The 18,168-nt window shown below is 32.3% G+C and overlaps 1 non-coding gene across 1 annotated transcript; it reads left to right on the top strand.

Moving 5' to 3' along the window:
* Positions 1-14,261: 14,261 nt before the first annotated feature.
* On the top strand, positions 14,262-14,368 carry LOC139846037 (small nucleolar RNA R71). The gene has a single exon (XR_011758784.1). It is a non-coding gene; the product is annotated as a small nucleolar RNA R71 (small nucleolar RNA).
* Positions 14,369-18,168: the final 3,800 nt, after the last annotated feature.

Raw genomic sequence — 18,168 nt, forward strand, 5'->3', positions numbered from 1 at the left:
AAGTTCTCGTCCCTCCCTTGGTGATGTGCGTAGAGGTGTATATGAAATAGCTTTATTTTTACTAGGAAATACTATTAAATACGATACAATTTTAAACAAGATATTTATTTATTTATAGAATGGATATACCTAAACCTTGCTACAACACTTATAGGCAGTGTACCTAATCGTACAGTAGTGTAGTTTTTAGTAAGTCCGGTTCGTTCCACAGGGAATCTTTTAAACAAAGCTTAACGCTATATTAGTTTTAATTTATAAAAATACAAATATATATAAGTAATATTATTATTATAAAGGGGGGTTTTTACCGTTTAATGACCGGTTTGTCGATTTTTAAAATTTTAGTCGCAGTTAAAACCTAATGTAAAATATTAAATAAATAAAAGACTTAATTTAAAGCGTAAAGTAAATAACGATAATGAAATTGCGAATAAATAAAAGTACGATAAAATAAAATTACGACAATTAAAGAGTACGAAAATTAAAAGTGCAATTAAATACAATAACAATAAATAAAAATGCAATAATTAGAAGTGCAATTAAATATGAAAATAAAGAAATTATGCTTATTTAAACTTCCGTAATCATGATATTTAACGTGTTGATTTTTAGTTTTATGCCCATGGGTTAATTGTCCTTTGTCCTGGATTATTTAATATGTCCGTCTGGTTTTGTCCATAACAGTCCATCAGTCATAAATATAAAGTGCGAGTGTCCTCGTCAAATTATCCTTATACCCGAAGTCAAATATTCCAACTAATTGGGGACTTAAACTGTAACAAAGTCTTAATACTTTGTTTAATAATTACACCAGGATATCGACTGCGTGTAACCCAAGGTTTTAATACTTTGTTATCAATTATGCCAAGTGCCCTTGTACATAATTTCACCCCTGTTTTAATAATTCCATAGACTATTAATCCATTCCCGTGTCCGATTAAATGAACGATTATTCGTACATATAAATATCCCGCCCATCGTGTCCAATCGTGTGTATGTGGTTATTTATAGGTACGTCCAATTGTAAATTTTTATATTAAAATTAACAAACTATCATTTAGTTAAACAAATATAAAGCCCATTAATAGCCCATAGTCTAATTTCCACAAGTGTCGTTCTTTTGTCCAAACTCCAATTATGGTACAAAACTCAATTACCCAATTTTAGTATTTTAGCCCAACATCATGATTACTTCGGTATTAAATAAGCATAATAATAACTTAGCTACGAGACATTAAATTAAAAAGGTTGAACATAACTTACAATGATTAAAAATAGCGTAGCGTTACACGGACAGGATTTCGACTTACACCCTTACAACATTCGCTAACATACCCTTATTATTAGGATTTAAAATTAATTCCAGCTCACACAAGCTTGGCTCCTAGCTTGCCGATGGTTTTATAATATAATATAATATATATATTAATTTTAAGAATTAATTATATATTATATTATATTCATGTGCATAGTTGACTTGTAATTTTTAGTCCGTTGCGTCGAGCGTTGAGAGTTGACTCTGGTCCCGGTTCCAGATTTTCGAACGTCCTTTCGTATAATTTAATATCTTGTACTTTGCGTTTTGCGTCTTGTACACTTGTAATTTTGAGACGTTTCTTATCAATAATTGGAACCACTTTGATTGTATTTTGTACTTTTGAGCTTTTTGGTTGTTTGCGTCTTCAATTCGTCGAATCTGTCTTTTGTCTTCACCTTTTATTATTTAAACGAATATCACTTGTAAATAGGACAACTTCAACTAAAAGCTTGTCTTTCTTGAGGGATAATGCGATGAAATATATTTATTTTTACACTTATGCGAGATGTATACGAAATAGCTTTATTTTTACTTGGAAAAAACTATTAAATACGATACAATTTTACACAAAATATTTATTTATTTATAGAATGGATATACCTAAACCTTTCTACAACACTTATAGGCAGTGTACCTAATCGTACAGTAGTGTAGTTTTTAGTAAGTCCGGTTCGTTCCACAGGGAAATCTTTTAAACAAAGCTTAACGCTATAAAATTGTAAAAATACAAAAATATATATAAGTAATATTATTATTATAAAAGGGGGTTTTTACCGTTTAATGACCGGTTTGTCGATTTTAAAAACTTTAGTCGCAGTTAAAACCTAATGTAAAATATTAAATAAATAAAAGACTTAATTTAAAGCGTAAAGTAAATAACGATAATGAAATTGCGATAAATAAAAGTGCGATAAAATAAAATTGCGATAATTAAAAAGTACGATAATTAAAAGTGCAATTAAATATAATGACAATAAATAAAAGTGCGATAATTAAAATTGCAATTAAATATGAAAATAAAGGAATTATGCTTATTTAAACTTCCGTAATCATGATGTTTGACGCGTTGATTTTAGTTTTATGCCCATGGGTTAATTGTCCTTTGTCCTGGATTATTTAATATGTCCGTCTGGTTTTTGTCCATAATAGTCCATCAGTCATAAATATAAAGTGCGAGTATCCTCGTCAAATTATCCTTATACCCGAAGTCAAATATTCCAACTAATTGGGGACTTAAACTGTAACAAGGTTTTAATACTTTGTTTAATAATTATACTAGGTTATCAACTGCGTGTAACCCAAGGTTTTAATACTTTGTTATCAATTATGCCAAGTGTCCTTGTACATAATTTTACCCCTGTTTTAATAATTCTAGTGACTATTAATCCATTCCCGTGTCCGGTTAAATGAACGATTATTCGTACATATAAATATCCCGCCCATCGTGTCCGATCGAGTGTATATGGTTATTTATAGGTACGTCCAATTGTAAATCTTTATATTAAAATTAACAAACTATCATTTAGTTAAACAAATATAAAGCCCATTAATAGCCCATAGTCTAATTTCCACAAGTGTCGTTCTTTTGTCCAAACCCCAATTATGGTACAAAGCCCAATTACCCAATTTTAGTATTTAGCCCAACATCATGATTACTTCGTTTTAAATAAGCATAATAATAATTTAGCCACGAGACATTAATGTAAAAAGGTTGAACATAACTTACAATGATTAAAAATAGCGTAGCGTTACACGGACAGAATTTCGACTTACACCCTTACAATATTCGCTAACATACCCTTATTATTAGAATTAAAATTAAAATTAAAATTAAAATTATAATATATATATATATAATACGTTGATGAATGAAGAAGGAAAAAGACGTGTTTTATGATCACCAAAACGCGAGTTTTATAGGCCTGTGACCAGAAAAAGGGGCTCATGCGATCGCATGAGCTTTGCCCTTCAAGGCCATGCGATCGCATGGCCAGCTGGGGAGGCTCACATGTGGTTGTTTTCTTCTGCCGACGGTTTATTAATATATTATATAATATATAAATAATTATAAGAATTATTTAAATATTATATTATATTTATGTGCATCGTTGACTTGTAATTTTTAGTCCGTTGCGTCGAGCGTTGAGAGTTGACTCTGGTCTCGGTTCCGGATTTTTGAACGTCCTTGCGTATAATTTAATATCTTGTACTTTGCGTTTCGCTTCTTGTACTCTTGTAATTTCGAGACGTTTCTTATCAATAATTGGAACCTCTTTGATTGTACTTTGTACTTTTGAGCTTTTTGGTCGTTTGCGTCTTCAATTCGTCGAGTCTGTCTTTTGTCTTCACCTTTTATTATTTAAACGAATATTACTTGTAAATAGAACAATTGCAACTAAAAGCTTGTCTTTTTTGAGGGATAATGCTATGATATATATGTTCGTTTTTAGCATTATCAAATATTCCCACACTTGAGCGTTGCTTGTCCTTAAGCAATATAGTCTTGAAATACTAGAATCACTTCTTTATTCTTCACACTTTGTACATCAGTGATTTCTATACGGCGGTATAAACAATGGTAGTAACGATGTGGTTTACAGTCCCACATGACTATAAAAATTTTAGATCCTTTAAGGAAATTGGATCTTTATGAAAACATTTGATCTTTTGAAAATTAAATTTAGCTTTTACCCTAGACAAGTTTTCCGGAATAACCCTTCACCGGTGTTTGCAAATTATTTTTGTGGGTTTGGTGGGTTTCAGATTTGAAAATTTTAGCTCAAAACTTGCGGTTTTGTGTCACCCACTTGCTAACCTTGTATTGGGAAAGCAACACGTCCAGTATACTTGCTCCGTATATTATCGTTCGGTAAACTACCGTCCGGTTGTAAAGGAAAGCATTGAACAAGCAACTGTTAAGGCAATGTCCCCTGATATGCTTTTAATTATGGTCTATAACGTGTCGGATGCAATTACTATCCTTTGTAGGAGCAATAGTAAAGCTCACCCTTATAATTTTTCGGTCTAGCACAAGGTCCTGTCTTTGACCATGCTATGCAACCACCGTTCTTACGGTTGTCACCTAATTTGGTTCAGGTGACCTAATGAATTCTAGGTGAATTCCTAGGATTTTACGTTCAATGGTAATGAACGCATTAAAAATGGGTTTTCAGAAAACAAATCGATTTGTAATTTTGATCAAAATATTTTCTCGTTCAAGCTCGAGTTTAGATATCATTGAATTTCATGAGTTTGTAATTCTCAATCTTTAAGGTCAATCTCTAGGATTGAGTAATATCAGGCTTAAAAGCTGATTTTTGATCTTTAAAGAGATTATCCTTTCTGGGGATCTGATTCATTAGTCTTATCCAGCTAATTTGCACGTCCTCCCCATTTTACAAGACAAATCCTCTCATGGTTAGGATAAATCTGACCACTTGGCGACCCTGTTTAATGCTGAGGTCTGTGGATTTCCTGCTGATTTTAGAGATGACTTTTCTAGATTTTTCGTCAACCTACAGCTGGTCTGGACGACAACTTCATGACCTAAATCAAGAAGCGCGTTTCTTTTTCGGAAGACTTTACTTCCTTTAAGTGATGGAATTGATTCATCGTGTAGATCCAGCTTTTTACAGTAAATCGGGTAAAACTGTTTAGTTTAGTTCAAAGCAAAAGTATCTTCAATTATTTGTTACAGAAATATGTGACATATGTTTAAGATAACTTGGTAAATTTTCCCACACTTGGCTTTTATTTTCTTTTATTTGCCTTTTTATTGTCCTTTATTCCATTTTAAATGAATTCTAACATTTTGGTTTGTTTCTCAATTTATGTCCTTTCCGAGGTAACAATAATTTTGGTGTTAACACCTAGTTTTATCGTTCATAAATATGTATAAACATGATTTTGAGTTCATTTAATTGAAAATTTTGAAAAATTTTACTAGAATTGGGTAGTCAATATATAAGACTAGGGATGTTCTTTATTATCAGAGAGCACTAGATTCTAATACAACTACTGCGTTACTAGTATTTTTAATGGTAACCAAGTGTATAAGTTAAAAATTTTAAAAATCCGAAAGAATTTAACCTCTTCCCACACTTAAGATCTTGCAATGCCCTCATTTGCAAGAAATCAGTAACAATTTAAATTATTGAGGGTGATTAGCGTAGAAAAATAATTAAATTTTACCAAAGTTTCCAAACTTATTAGCGTTTGTTTGCTGAATGATAAATGGTGCACATCATTTGTTCATTCCGTCTTGTTGTTTCATCACATTTGTTTTTCGTTTTGTTGTCAAAATTACTAGCTTTTGCTGAACTTAATGCCAGTCTTTGAAAATGCGCTGTTTTACCCTGTTTTGTACACTCGACAATATACATACATACAAATATAAACATGCATGGCAATTTGAAATGGGACTTAATATCCCACTTTCAAATCCTAAATGTGAAATATTAGTACACAATAATAATAAAAATGATAAAAATTACATAAATATATCCAATAACATAAGTTTAAACATGAAAAAGTAAAAAGATAAAAACATAAAAATCATAAAAATAACCAATGGAACTAAATCAGTCTGGATAGGGGTTCCAGTTCTTCTCGTCAGGTGGGTTTCATTGTTGGTTATAGGTGTCCTGATAGGCTTGGTTATAGTCATACCGGTTAAAGGGTGGTCGGATGTCGGGGTTGTGTGGCGGAAAATGAGCAGGTCGAGTAGGTACGTAATTATTTGGTACCTGATATGATAGTTGGCTCATGATTTGGTGCTGATGAACTAACCAGCTATCGTGTTGACGTCGCCTATAATCCTCGTATACTCGCTCGGAGTTCCACTGCTCGTACATACTATGTCTGGCCGTGCTCGTTATTGATTCCTCATCTATACGAACGTGGACGTCAAGAATAGCCTCTCGAATGACATCCCTAATGTCTTTCGCTTCCTCCATTTCTTCGTCTGAACCCCTTTCTACCTGTGGATGATTACCTTCATAGGGCAATGCCTGGTTGCGTCTACTCTTCAATACTTTAGCACCCACATAAACCCGCAATCCTATGGTCTCATCCTATTCTCTACAAAGCTGTAATGGACCCCCTTGGTTCCTATCAACACCTAAATACTCTCCAATGAGAGTAACAAAAATACCTCCTCCTATTATACTCCCGTCCTGCATTCCTTCTACCATTTAAGATAAATAAAAACCAACACAGTAAGGGATATTAACAAAGCTCCTCGGGTCTCGAATACACTTTAGGTAAAATAAATCATGTAAGGTCATTTTCTCCTTATTGTGACCTCTCTGTGTAATCGAGTTAGCCAAAAATCTATGAATCACACAAAGCTCGGCTTTGTTAATATGTAAGTAGGAGTGTTTTCCTCCTAGTGTAAAAACATTATAGTTCAACATACGCCTCCAAACGGCGTCAGCGTCAAAGTTCCTATCTACCCTTTCACCACGATAAATCAAACTCATACAATCGGGTAGTAACAATTCACTAGGAGTGTAAATCTGTAATGCCCTGGCCATGTCCATCATGGACATTCTATACATCCTACCGCCAAGGATAAATCTAAGAAAACTTCTATCATCTAACCTATCTACATCTACATTTAACGCTATAGTACTCATCAACTCAACACACCATTCCTTATATACAGGTCTACGAATGGTGAAAAGATGTTCCCAATCTGTAAAAGAAGAACTGTCATACCTTTGTACCAAATGCTGTCTAACACGGTCAGCTAGATGGACCGTTTCCAAAGGATTCCAATCAATTACCCTCGGCACCTCTACATCTTTTGTTACCAATTTAAATTTATTACTTTGATATGCCGGGTAATCTCTCCATCGTCTATCGAATCTCAGATTAGGATGTAACGTGTGTTCCGAAATTATTGGGTATTCGACAGGCGGATGCGGGGGAAATACTGTGAATTCATTAGGTAACTGTAGCGGATCATATTAAGGTACGTGCTGATCAAGCTGATGTTGTGGTTCCTGTTGTGGTTGTTGTTCAGGTTCGTATTGCATTTCTGGTTCTGGTTCTGGAGCTGGAGCAGGTTGTCTAGATGATGATGATCCTGAACCTCCAGTATCGGCTTTCTGCAAAACACATTAAACACAAAATTTGTGCATCCAAATTTGCATTAGTGTTAGCAAAATAACAACTTAAATTAACCACAATAACATGTTAAATCAAACTTAAACTTATACGCATTTTCACAATTTTTACAATTCTACACTTTTTTAAATAAGCACATATGAAAATGTAGATAAAGTTCATAAGCATTTAACTCAAATAACATGTCAAAATAGTCATTACTAGCAATTAAACAAGTCTCAAATGGCAAATATATCATATTAATCATGTTTAGGATCAATGTTTGGATCATTTAATTCAAAAATCATTTAATTCAAAAATCATGTTTAGGATCAATGTTTGGATCATTTAGCTACCTAAACATGTTACACTACTTAATTTAGTAATAATTCATGACAAAAATCGGCCATAACCTGTTTATATCAAAAAGCCCCAAATTGCCCAAGAACACAAACCCTAGATTTCTAAAAATTTTGAGGTTTTTGGCTTCAAATCATGTTAAATAGCATCAATCTAGGTTATACATGTATAAAATACTAACAATTTAACACTAATTACACTAGAAATTAACAAAATTGCATTAGGTAAAATATTGGTAATTATCACAAAAACTAGAAAATTTATGAGTTTAGGGGTGTAATTTTTACCTTTTTGCTGAAGAATGAGAATCTAGGCATGATTAGAGCGAAAAATTTGACGAATTACGGTGAATTTTGGAGAATTTTAGAGGTGATTTGGGAGTTGGTTCGTATACGTGTGTGTGTGTTTATGGACAGAACAGCGAGCTGTTCTTTTTATCAAACTGGCCTGGAATCCAGCCTCATGCGATCGCATGAGGTTAGTGTGTAAACCCCATGCGATCGCATGGGGTGCCGGGTACAGTGTTTTCAGCTTTTTTATTTTATAAAAACCTTATACTTTATAAATCATATAATTAATAAAATTTTAAAAATTTGTTTCTTTTTAGGATGAGGGCTTTTCGGAACGATGTCCTAGTCCGTCCCTCGACAAAAATTTAAAATTTGTCACTTTTTAAACGCGTTTTTAAAAGCAAAGATTTTTGGGTTTTTTAATGTTTTTGGCATACTTTAGTTCAATAAGATTAAAAAATAATGATAATAAAAGTTCTCGTCCCTCCCTCGGGTAAAGCAATTTCGGTTCAAAGACCTAGTCTTCAACTTAAGACGAATTTTAAAAATCATATTTTTAACTTAGCGAAATAAAGTAAATTTTTATTTTTATAATCACACCAAACTTAAATTAAAAATACATAAAATTAAAAATACACACCAAACTTATATTATATTTTTGTTTTCATACATTTATATTAAAAATATTAATTTTTCAAATATTTACAATTTTAAATATATATTAATTTAAAAAGTTTACAATATTATTTTAATATTAATTTTAAAAACAAAGTAAAAATGAAATTAAAAATCTTTTTGGTCTTTTATCCCACTTTAATCAATCAAATATTATCAAAATATACGCCCCTCTTTTCGGTAAAGTAATTTCGGTTCCATGACCTAATTTAACTCATGTCGAATTTTTGAAATATTTTTGGTTGATTGATTAAAGATATTTATACCTTAAGAATAAACGTTAAATTTCGCAGTGATGTAATAAATTTTTGTATGATATCAATAATTTCGGTCGCAAGACCTAATTTTATCGAATATCAATTTAATACTTTATAGCGAACAAATTAGCGTTTATTATCAAAAGGTTAAAAATAAAAATAAAAATGAAAACTGTACAAACTTACATGTGAAATATATTTTTTAGTGATATGCTCTAGCCCATTCATAAGATAGTCGGACTAATTGATTTTCCATGGCTACATAGGCGTAACCTCGAGCATTTATCGATTTTTCTTCTAAACATATGAACGGTCCGTCTCTGCATAAAGTAACAAATTCGGTGTTTGAATAGGTTTGATTATTTGAACATTTACCTTCGTGTGACCATTTTCCGCATTTGTGACATCTTTCAAGGTGTCGTGCTCTTCTTTTCGCTGTGGATTTTGATTTTCCTTTACCAAATTGTAACTTATTATTTTCGCATCTGGATTCTTTTCTTACTCCATCTAATTTACCTCTGATTAATGATACTATTTCACTTGGAAGGGTGTCATTATTACGTTTAGTGATCAAAGCGTGTAGCATTAGATCATGGTTTAATTCACAGGAAGTCTTCATTTCGTAAAACCTAAAAAAAATAAAAATTCAGAATGGGGAGAGAAGACTAGTTCTTTAGGGTCTGCTAGGGAAAGACCATTCGGGTTCCATTTTCGAGAACTACACGAAAACAGAAAATCTAACTCTAACAGAAATACATATTATCCTTTAAAAGACTTGATTCTCCCCACACTTAGTTAGCTGTGGTGTCAAAATTGTGATTAACTTCGTTTTCAACTTCCATCGGACTATCTATGTAATGTTTAACTCTGTGACTATTAACCTTAAATTCAATTCCATTTGAATTTATTAATTCTACTGTGTCGTATGGGAAAACTCTTTTGACTATGAATGGTCCAGACCATCTTGATTTCAATTTTCCAGGAAATAGCTTGAATCGTGAATTGAAAAGAAGAACTCTGTCTCCTTCTTTAAATTCTTTTGAACTTCTGATTCTTTTATCATGCCATTTCTTCGTTCTTTCTTTATAGATTAACGAATTTTCGTATGCTTCATGTCTTAATTCTTCTAATTCGTTTAGTTGACTTAACCGTAGACGTCCGGCTTCAGGTAAATCAAGATTACATGTCTTCAAAGCCCAAAATGCTTTGTGTTCAATTTCTACTAGAAGATGACATGCTTTTCCGTAAACGAGTTTAAAAGGTGTGGTTCCAATTGGAGTTTTGTAGGCTGTTCTAAAAGCTCAGAGTGCATCCTCCAATTTAATGGACCATTCCTTCGGATTTGATCCTACGGTTTTCTCTATAATACATTTTAAAGCTCGGTTGGTATTTTCAACTTGTCCACTTGTCTGTGGATGATAAGCAGTGGAGATTTTATGAGTTACTCCATATCTTTTAAGAACTTTCTCAAGTTGATTATTACAGAAATGAGTTCCCCGATCACTTATTAAAGCTTTCGGTGTTCCAAACCTTGCAAAAAGATGTTTTAAAAAGTTGACTACAACTCGTGCATCGTTAGTTGGGAGAGCTTGTGCTTCCGCTCATTTAGATACATAATCAATGGCTATGAGAATATAGAGATTATTATGAGATTTTGGAAATGGACCCATAAAGTCAATACCACAAATGTCAAATACTTCACATACTTGAATGACATTTTGTGGCATTTCATCACGTTGACTTATTTTTCCGGCCCTTTGACAAGCATCACAGGATTTGCAAAGAAGGTGTGCGTCTTTGTAAATTGTAGGCCAATAGAATCCAGCATCGTAAACTTTTCTTGCTGTTAGATGAGGCCCATAATGCCCTCCTGTTGGTCCTGTGTGACAATAGTTTAAGATTTGACTAGCTTCATCTCCGAATACACATCGGCGTATTATTCTATCGGGACAACTTTTAAACAAATGTGGATCTTCCCAGAAATAGTGTTTTATATCACTAAAGAATTTCTTTCGTTTTTGGTACGATAATCCTTTTTCAAGGAATCTACATACTAAATAGTTTGCATAGTCTGCAAACCATGGAATTTCATTATAATCTATCTTCAATAGATATTCATCAGGAAAGTTGTCTTGTATGGCCGATTCATTTATAACTTCTAATTCGGGATTTTCAAGACGAGAAAGATGATCAGCGGCGAGATTTTCTGCTCCCTTTTTGTCTCGGATTTCAATATCGAACTCTTGTAAGAGTAAGATCTAACGGATTAATCGTGGTTTAGCATCTTATTTCGAAAATAGGTATCTAAGAGCAGAATGGTCAGTATAGACCACCGTTTTAGCTAGAACGAGATATGAACGAAATTTTTCAAAAGCAAAGACAATAGCAAGGAGTTCTTTTTCAGTAGTTGTGTAATTTGTTTGTGCTCCTTGTAACGTCTTACTAGCATAATAAATAGGTTGAAATCGTTTTTCAATCCTTTGTCCTAAAACGGCTCCCATTGCAAAATCACTTGCATCACACATTAGTTCAAACGGTAGATTCCAATTTGGAGTTATCATGATCGGCGCATTAGTGAGTTTCTCTGTAAGAATATTAAAAGATTTGATACATTCATCTGAAAAGATGAATGGAGCATCCTTTTCTAGGAGTTTATTCATAGGAGTGGTAATTTTAGAAAAATCTTTTATGAAACGTCGGTAAAAACTGGCATGCCCTAGAAAACTCCTAACTCCTCTAACATTGGTAGGATGTGGAAGTTTAACAATTACATCTACTTTAGCTCTATCCACTTCTATTCTTTCCTTTGAAATTTTATGACCAAGAACGATGCCTTCTTTAACCATGAAATGGCATTTCTCCCAATTAAGAACTAGATTTGATTGTTCACATCTAATAAGCATTCGTTCGAGATTAACTAGACATGATTCAAAAGTATCACCGAAGACTGTTACAGTCCTAGTAGGAATAAGCTCATTTTTCTCATTTGTGATGACAGTCATGCCACCCTTCTTAGGCACGCATTGAACTGAGCTTACCCATGGACTATCAGAAATTGGATAAATTAAACCTACATCTAGCAGTTTAATAAATTATTTCTTAACATCTTGCATATTAGGATTTAGTCTTCGTTGGCGTTGCACATACGTTTTATGACCTTCTTCCATAAGGATTTTATGTGTGCAATACGAAGGACTTATTCCTTTAATATCATGAATTTTCCATGCAATAGCTGGTTTATGAGCTTTTAGCACAGAAATGAGTTGAGATTTTTCATTTTCAGTAAGAGAAGACGATATTATTACAGGTAATTCAGATTAACCATGTAAATAAGCGTATTCCAAATGGTTTGGAAGTGGCTTTAACTCTAATTTCGGTGGTTCTTCTATCGATGATTTATATCGATATCTGTCTTCTTCTTTTAGCATTTGAATTTCTTCTGTTGTTGGTTCGTATCCATTAGCCATAAGTGTAGCTAACATTTCAGTTTCATCAATTGGTTCAGTACCTTCTCCTAAAGAACATTCTCCTGTTCCTTGTAATTCTGAAAATTCTTCTAACAATTCTGCATGTGATTCTATAGTTTGAATATAGTAACATGTAACATCTGTAGATTACGGTTGTTGCATTGCCCTATCAACTGAAAAGGTAACACTCTCGTCCTCTATACTTAGGGTAAGTTTCTTACCGAACACGTCTATCATTGCTTTAGCCGTGTTTAAGAATGGTCTTCCTAATATGAGAGGAACTTGAGAACCTTCTTCCATGTCCAGAACAACAAAATCTACTGGAAATACTAAAGTACCAACTTTAACTAGCATGTTCTCCATTATCCCTCTAGGATATTTTATTGATCTATCGGCTAGTTGTATACTTATTCTTGTTGGTTTCAATTCTCCAAGGTCTAGTTTAGTGTATAGTGAATACGGCATTAAATTTATACTAGCACCTAAATCTGCCAATGCTTCTATTGAACTAAGACTACCCAAAAAACATGGAATTGTGAAACTTACTGGATCTGATAATTTTTCTGGTATCTTATTCAACAGCACTGCTGAACAATTAGCATTCATAGTAACAGCCGAGAGTTCTTCCATTTTCTTTCTATTCGAGATTAGATCTTTCAGAAATTTAGCATATCTAGGCATTCCTGAAATCACATCAATGAAAGGAAGATTTACATTTATCTGTTTAAACATATCCAAGAATTTGGATTGCTCGGCTTCAAGTCTCTCTTTTCTCATTTTACTTGGGTAAGGAAGTGGTGGTTGGTATAGTTTAACATAAGGTTTAGCCTTAACTATGTTATCTTCATTAACCTTTTCAACTACCGGTTCTTTTTCCTTATTTTGTTCAGGTTGTGGTTCTTGTGGAGTAGGAATAGCTTCATCAGAAATTACAGGTATTTCAGGTGGTTTAAGTGTTGTACCACTTCTTGTGGTAATAGCTTTAGCTGTTTCATTCCGGGAGTTAGCATTTGTATCACTAGGTAGACTTCCCGGTTTTCTTTCACCTATTAACCTTGCTAGGTTGCTCACTTCTTGTTCCAGATTTTGAATAGAAGCTTGTTGATTTCTAAATGCTTGAGCATTTTGTTCATTCATTTGTTTCTGAGATGTGAAAAACTGTGTTTGAGATTCAACTAGCTTCGTCATCATATCTTCTAAATTCGGCTTTTTATCATCGGTTTGTGGTGGTTTGTTTTGAAAATTAGGTCTTTGCTGGTTGTAAGTATTGTTGAATACTTGTTGATTGTTAGGACCTTATTGGTTGTTGTATGGAACATTGCGATTATAATTCTGGTTTTGATTGTAAATCGGTCTTGGCGGTTGATAATTATTCTGATAATTATTTCCAGGCCTTTGGTTTAGATATGAAACATTCTCTCTTTGTTCCATTATTAGTTCAATACTGAGACAATCTTTTGTCAAATGTGGTCCTCCACACTGCTCACAACTAATTCGTATTGAGTGAATATCTTTAGTCATCTTTTCCATTCGTCTCTCGACAGCATCTATCTTTGCGGAAATGGAATCTAAGTCATGGCTAGAATCGGCTCTAGCTGCTTTAGATGATCTAACGATATCTTTTTCTTGGTGCCACTCATGTGAGTGGGAAGCAGTGTTATCAATAATTTTGTAAGCATCAGTTTCTGTTTTCTTCATAATGGAACCACCAGCTGCTATGTCTATGTCTTTCCTTGTAGTGATGTCGCATCCTTGGTAGAATATTTGTACTATTTGACAAGTGTCTAAACCATGTTGCGGACATCCTCTCAATAACTTTCCAAATCTTGTCCATGCCTCATATAGAGTTTCATTTGGCTTCTGTGTGAACATAACAATTTCTCCTTGAAGTCTTACGGCTTTAGATGCCGGAAAGAATTGTTTAAGAAATTTTTCAACTAAAACGTCCCATGTATCAATTGTCCCTTCAGGTAACGATTCCAACCAATCTTTGGCTTCTCCCTTTAAAGTCCAGGGAAATAACATGAGATATATCTGTTCATCCTTCACTTCTCTTATTTTAAATAGAGTACAGATCCTATTAAAGGTACGAAGATGTTCATTTGGATCTTCCTTCGGCGCACCACTAAATTGGCATTGATTAGTCACCATGTGTAGGATTTGTCCTTTGATTTCATAATCTGGCGCATTAATGTCTGGATGAGTAATCGCGTGACCTTGGCCAGTGCGTTTGGCTCTCATTCGGTCTTCCATACTTAAAGGTTCTAGATTCTCCGTGATTGAATTTGTTGAATCTGAATCACTAGAGGATTCTGATTTAATGGTTGGTTCCTCAACAATCTCTGTTTGAATGATTGGTGGTTCCGGAGGAAAAATTAATGGTTCAGGATCTATGAATTGTCCTTGAATATTCTCCGGATTCTCAATTGTGAGGTTGGGTTCAAAAAATAGATTATCGAAAATTTGAATTGGAGTACTTGGTCGACTGGATGACGATTCTAAAAAAAAATCAACGGCGACAATATTTGCTAGATGTCTTGATCGAGTTACAGGTGGTGAACGTACAAAAGGTGGTGAACGTTTTGCTCGGTGCATTCACTGAATATCCTATTAGTTTTTAAAAAGAAAGAAAAATTATATAAGTTATCCAATTAATAGACTTTTCTGATTTTGCCCACGTTTCGAATAGCCAAAAGATACAGCAGAGGGGCAGGATTCGTTTGGTCTCAATATAATTGAGTACTGTTTGGCTCCAATAACCCGGTCCACATGCAAATCCAACTATTACTACGAACCAGAAAATTTTGATGTGTATCAATTTAACCACTTAAAATAAATTTTCGTAATTTAAAGAAATTTAGATAAGAAATAGAGAAAATTCTAAGTCCTAAAAACTAGAATGGCGAGAAATAAGAAAGAAAAAGAGCGCGTCGAAATTAAAATTAAAATTGGAGAAATAAGAAAGAAAAAGAGTGACTTATAAAACTTTAAAACACTCGACTAACCCAACCTTATTATTATCACTAACTTAAAATTAAAATTGCAAATTGAGATTACTAATTGGAGTGATAATTGATACATAGGTAAAAGGCGTCGAAAAATAAAAATAAGAAAGTAGCGCGTTGAAACTTAAAAAGGAACTAAAAACTAAGAATTAAAAGTTGCGTCTAAAAATAGTAAAGCTTTACAAGTAAAACTATATCCCAAATGGCAATATCTTAAAAAGTTACTAAAATTTTAAAAACGGTGTCGCAAAATTCTAAAGCACCTAGATCTTAGTCTAAAGAAAAAGCACTTAAGGGATTTTACGGCAAAGCTTAAAAATCTAGAAGTAAAAAAAAAAAATAACTATGGCAAAAACTATGTTTAAAACTAAGTACAAGCGAAAAATACAAATATTACGAAAAAACAATTAAAAATATACAAAATATAAAAATATACTAAAAGTTGTAAAAATTATAATTTTTATAAAAATATTATTTTTATATTATTTATTTAATAAAACTATTAATTTTATAAATTGTTAAAACTAAATTAACTAAAAATACAAATTAAAGAATTAAAACTAAACTAATTAATAAAATATTAAAACCTAATTAGGGTTTAATTATAAAAAATAATAATACACCGTAATGATTGCTGTTTTAGGGTAAACTGTGGTGTGTCAGACACTCTCATACGATCGCATGAGATTTTGCCTTCGGGCTCATGCGATCGCATGAGATAAGGTTTTGGGCCAGGTTACAGGCTGTAACAGTACGGGCCTCGAGTGATTTTTTTTTTCTGTTTTATATATTTATATAATATACTTATATAAATTAAATAAAACTTATATTTTTATAAAATAAAGATAAAGAAACTTTTATAGAAGTTATATATTTAACAAACTCTTAAAAATATATAAATTTTGTTTTTCTTTTTATATTTTTGAATATATTATTTAAAACGTATTTTTTACAAAAACGTATTTTTATAAAAGTAAACTTAAAAATTAATAAAAATCTTTTTTTTATAGCGTTGCGCTTCCGGCGTTTAAGCAGAAATTGTTCCCCGGCAGCGGCGCCAAAAATACTTGATGTTATGAGAGGTGTATATGAAATAGCTTTATTTTTACTAGGAAAAACTATTAAATACGATACAATTTTACACAAGATATTTATTTATTTATAGAATGGATATACCTAAACCTTGCTACAACACTTATAGGCAGTGTACCTAATCGTACAGTAGTGTAGTTTTTAGTAAGTCCGGTTCGTTCCACAGGGAAATCTTTTAAACAAAGCTTAACGCTATAAAATTGTAAAAATACAAAAATATATATAAATAATATTATTATTATAAAAGGGGGTTTTTACCGTTTAATGACCGGTTTGTCGATTTTAAAAACTTTAGTCGCAGTTAAAACCTAATTTAAAATATTAAATAAATAAAAGACTTAATTTAAAGCGTAAAGTAAATAACGATAATGAAATTGCGATAAATAAAACTGCGATAAAATAAAATTGCGATAACTAAAAAGTACGATAATTAAAAGTGCAATTAAATATAATGACAATAAATAAAAGTGCGATAATTAAAATTGCAATTAAATATGAAAATAAAGGAATTATGCTTATTTAAACTTCCGTAATCATGATATTTGACGCGTTGATTTTAGTTTTATGCCCATGGGTTAATTGTCCTTTGTCCTGGATTATTTAATATGTTCGTCTGGTTTTTGTCCATAAAAGTCCATCAGTCATAAATATAAAGTGCGAGTATCCTCGTCAAATTATCCTTATACCCGAAGTCAAATATTCCAACTAATTGGGGACTTAAACTGTAACAAGGTTTTAATACTTTGTTTAATAATTACACCAGGTTATCGACTGCGTGTAATCCAAGGTTTTAATACTTTGTTATCAATTATGCCAAGTGTCCTTGTACATAATTTCACCCCTGTTTTAATAATTCTAGTGACTATTAATCCATTCCCGTGTCCGGTTAAATGAACGATTATTCGTACATATAAATATCCCGCCCATCGTGTCCGATCGAGTGTATATGGTTATTTATAGGTACGTCCAATTATAAATCTTTATATTAAAATTAACAAACTATCATTTAGTTAAACAAATATAAAGCCCATTAATAGCCCATAGTCTAATTTCCACAAGTGTCGTTCTTTTATCCAAACCCCAATTATGGTACAAAGCCCAATTACCCAATTTTAGTATTTAGCCCAACATCATGATTACTTCGTTTTAAATAAGCATAATAATAATTTAGCTACGAGACATTAATGTAAAAAGGTTAAACATAACTTACAATGATTAAAAATAGCGTAGCGTTACACGGACAGAATTTCGACTTACACCCTTACAATATTCGCTAACATACCCTTATTATTAGAATTAAAATTAAAATTAAAATTAAAATTAAAATTATAATATATATATATATATATATATATATATATATATATATATATATATATATATATATATATATATATATATATATATATATATATATATATATATAATACGTTGATGAATGAAGAAGGAAAAAGATGTGTTTTATGATCACCAAATAGGTATCTAATCGTGGTTTGGCATCTTGTTTCGAAAATAGGTATCTAAGAGCAGAATGGTCAGTATAGACCACTGTTTTAGCTAGAACGAGATATGATCGAAATTTGTCAAAAGCAAAGA

The sequence above is a fragment of the Rutidosis leptorrhynchoides genome, chromosome 4 (genome assembly GCF_046630445.1).
Source record: "Rutidosis leptorrhynchoides isolate AG116_Rl617_1_P2 chromosome 4, CSIRO_AGI_Rlap_v1, whole genome shotgun sequence".
Lineage (NCBI taxonomy): Eukaryota > Viridiplantae > Streptophyta > Magnoliopsida > Asterales > Asteraceae > Rutidosis > Rutidosis leptorrhynchoides.